The following is a 4,353-nucleotide window of genomic DNA, read 5'->3' as shown; positions in this document are numbered from 1 at the left end:
CTCGAACTCAGAAATCCGCCTGCCTCTGCCTCCCGAGTGCTGGGACTAAAGGCGTGCGCCACCACGCCCGGCAGCTTTCTCTACCAAGTGCCAGCTGACAAAGTGCCAAGGGAAGCCTTCTGCTTAAGCATGCATGATACATGACAAGATCAGATGTTGTGGGCTGGCCTCAGTTGGCCCCACAATCTGTGGAAGAATCAGGATCCCAGTACAGGTGGGCAGGGAGTCAGCGAAAAAGCGACAAACAGACGCAAACACAAGGGGGTGTTGTATCTGAATGTAATTTCTCAAAGTGAGCATCAGACTTATATTACAGAAGGAGGCAAGGAAGTTAAGTGATATATTAAGGTCATCCAAGGTACATTGAGGGTACTGGATGCAAAATGACTTTTACAACAAAACAGAGGAACGCATACATAAATGCTAACAGGAACTAACTGGGATAAAAATCAATGTTAATAACTGGGATCAAAAGCAGCCCCACCTAAAGTCAACTTAATCTTAGGAGCCAGGGCAAGGGCTTCATGCCCTTGCCATAGTTCCAATTCTAGTCTATTGTATAGTCCACTTTCCCCCTAGGCCATTGTAAATTTATGTGTATGGGAGTGACTCAGCTATCTATTGCTCTATTTACTCTAGTTCCTTCTTAGACCACAACCTTCCTTCTTCCTAGGTCATTGTAAATTCCTGTGTGTGGGAGTGACTCTGCTATTGTTCTAAGTATACTATGTAGACTAGCCCTGAGTTTACTAGATCTATTCTAGTAGAATGTAATGCCTGATTTCTATCATTGTCTGTCAATACTGGAGGCATTTTCATCTAAATGAGTAACATTCTTACAAAGATCAAAGCCCAAGTTTGGCTCAACAATTTCCTAGGATATTATATGTCAAAATCAATCCTTAAAGGCACTTGTAATAAAACAATTATTGAAGTAAAGCACACAGAGCCATTCACCAACTAAAGCAAGGACAGATTTGGAGCATTTGTTTTACAGGATGCCATGGTTTCAGGAGACTAAGTTTCCATGAACTTTTTGCCTCGGGACTGTGTCCAAGCTTTTGGGTCTGTCACTTGAGTCACTACTGGAGTGGGTGTGGCAATCAGAGACCTAAATGAAACGGCATGAGAAGAGGAAGAAAGAGAAAAGGATAGTACAATATCCTAGAAGGTAATCAGTAAGACTGAGGGATAAAGAGATGACCACAGGCAAATATGGCTGGAACTCAGAGAAAGCCAGCTATGGAGAATCCTTACTTGGGGTGGGGGTGGGGTTAAGAAAAGTAAGTGAAGCATGTTTCACCTCAGATAAGGAAGGGTGGAGGCTTTGATAGGATGGAAAATACAGCCCCAACTCCAGCCTCCTAAAGATGCCCTAAATACCACAAATTTCAGACCCTGCTCTCTCCCAGTATATAGGTAAAAGGTCACACTTCTTGCTGTTCCAGGGCCTGGCCTGCTTTCTGTATGGAACTAGGTGAAAGGGCATAAGACAGGCCTTTGAATATGTGGTCCAGCCTAGTAAGATAACAGGAAATGAATTGACTAACCACTTATCTAGCTTCTGTAAACTGCTTGCACCATAGAAGGAAAGATTATACACTGAAACTGCAATTTGCCATCCCTGCCCAGGAACCCACACAAATGCGGACTTCTGAGGCTATAGGAAACTGATTGGCTCCTGGATCGTGGGCTTGATGATTTGAAATGATTGGCCTAGAAACTGTGGAGTGGTACTAATCAATTGGCCTGCACTGCACGGGCTCTTGATGCTATGAAATGATTGGTTTGTGAAGCATGGGCTTTGTTGTAACCCCATAAAAGCTGTCCCAATTCTGTACTCTGGTCCACGGTCCTCTACCCCTGTGTGGTGTACAACTGTGGGCCCCAGAGTGCACCTGGAATAAAAAGTCCTCTTGTAGTTTGCATCAAGGCCGTTTCTTGTGAGTGATTTGGGGTGTCGCCTCTCCTGAGTCAGAACGTGGGGGAGTCCTCACTTTGAGCATCTTTTAGCTTGAAGATCAGCTGAATAGTACATTCAAACAAGCAATGCATAAAAAATTTCATTGCTGGGGCTGGTGAGATGGCTCAGTGGGTAAGAGCACTGACTGCTCTTCCAAAGGTCCTGAGTTCAAATCCTAGCAACCACATGGTGGTTCACAACCACCCGTAATGAGATCTGACACCCTCTTCTGGTGTATCTGAAGACAGCTACAGTGTTCTTATGTAGAATAATAAATAAATCTTTGGGCCAGAGGGAGCAGGGACTGAGCGAGCAGAGGTCCTAAAATTCAATTCCCAACAACCACATGAAGGCTTACAACCATCTGTACAGCTACAGTGTATTCATATACATAAAATAAATAAATAAATCTTAAAAGTTAAAAAAATTTTCATTGCTAATCAGTTATCAATTTAAATGAACAAAACTAAGACAAATCTGCCAAACAAAGTGCCCTGAAATGACTCAAGAGCAGAAGACAGTATGGCAAGTGTCACGAACACACAAGGTGCCAAGGCTGTGGCTCATTCTCGGAAAGAAAAAAATAAGAAATAAAGCTATTTTACAGAGATTGGACAAAACAAAACAAACAAACAAACAAACAACAACAACAAAACCAAAAAAGAAACCTATTACTTAAATGTATAAAGTATTAAAAAATAAAGATTATCAAATCAAAAAAATTCAAAATAAAATCATTGTGCCATTTTGGAATGTGTATATGTTTCACTTTTTAAAAGGTTTTACAAAAATAAGTTCTAAGCACAGTACCCAGTACTTGGGCCTGTCTCACTTACCTTGCCTGTCCTGCTTGGTGTTCTAATGTCTGTACTTTGTGTTTAGGGAAATACAAATCGACTGACTGGAGGAATTTCTTTTGGATGTTGGTCAAGCAATAGCCTCATAGAGCTTAGCAACCCTGGAGGCCTATGAGGATGGATCCCTCCTTCTGTTTCCCTAGTAACACTAAGAGAGGAAGCCCTTTCTTGAGGTTCAAATTGTCATATGAAAAGGTAGAGACCTCTGGGCTTTGGTGAGGGACATCAAGGCTACTTCCTATTGGAAAAAAGAATAGGATCTAAATTCTATCTCTGATCCTGATGGAGACTTGATATTTTCACCTTTACATCCTATTCTTTCCTCCTTTTAAGAGTTAATCCATCTGGCCCTTCAATCACCCAGCCAGGACTCTATCCTCAAGAAAGTCTGGTTCACATGAAGCCACGCTAAGGAAATGGAATGAACCGTCAGAAACCTTGCCTCCATGAAGCTGCAGAACCTCTGATACCACCCTACCCACTCAGAAAAGCTTAACTTTTTCTTGTGACTGATTTTTGCTGGAGTGGTCTTGTTGGAGGAAGTGTGTCTGTCACTGGGCCTGGCTAGAACATATAACACCTCAAAGCCTGCCCCAGTGACACACTTCTTCCAATAAGACCACATCTACTCTAATAAGGCCACACCTCCTCATAGTGCCATTACCTGAGCCTATGGGGGCCATTTTCATTCAAACTACCACTGTAGTCATAACAGGTCGTCCTAACAAAGTAATCATAGCAAGGTAGTTATAGCAACTTTTTGAAATGAAGACATGGTTGTCATTTCCTGGAACAGGCAGCATAGAACCATTAATAGTTAAGGTCATAGGCATAGCTCAATTCTTGAGAAAGAGATTTAAGTATAAACAGGGATGAACCTAGTTTATTTTTGTTCTAAGAGGGCTTTCAACCTAAAATGGAGGCAGGCTGGTTCATCAACTACCCTGGGTTCTAACTTTCAGTGCAGAAAATTTTCTTGGAGTTTCCATGGTAACAAAACAAAAAATTATAAGTCAAGACACTTTAAAAATACATGAGTGAAACAAGGTGCTATGGAGCAGAGTTTAAATCTCAGCACTTGAGAGGCAGAAGAAGGAAGATCTCTGAGTTCAAGGGCAGCCTGGTCTACATAGTGAACCCTGGGACAGCTGAGATTATGTAGAGAAACTCTGTCTCAAAAATCCAATAAATAAGTAAATTTGCTGGTGATCTTAAGTAGATCTCTACTTCTGTAAGATGGAAGATGTGAGCTATAGGCCTTAATAACATTTTTTTTTTAAAATCTGGTAACATTTTTAGTCCATCGTTTGATGTAGGATGGGGGTTTTTTAGGTTAATACATTCCATAGGTTTTTATATGTTTATCAGGATGTTAGTTCTAAGACTGAAGTGGACAAAAACATTAGCTCTATGAGAGTACTCAAAATAGCTTGAGAAAATTCTGATTTTACTACCTTTTAAACTTTTCCCAGGCTTTAAACTGTTAATCAGCCTCTGTAAGCATGCTTCTTCTTCTTTTTCTTTTTTTTTTTT

The sequence above is a fragment of the Mus caroli genome, chromosome 3 (genome assembly GCF_900094665.2).
Source record: "Mus caroli chromosome 3, CAROLI_EIJ_v1.1, whole genome shotgun sequence".
NCBI classification, from domain to species: Eukaryota; Metazoa; Chordata; class Mammalia; order Rodentia; family Muridae; genus Mus; species Mus caroli.
This window is presented reverse-complemented; position numbering follows the sequence as displayed.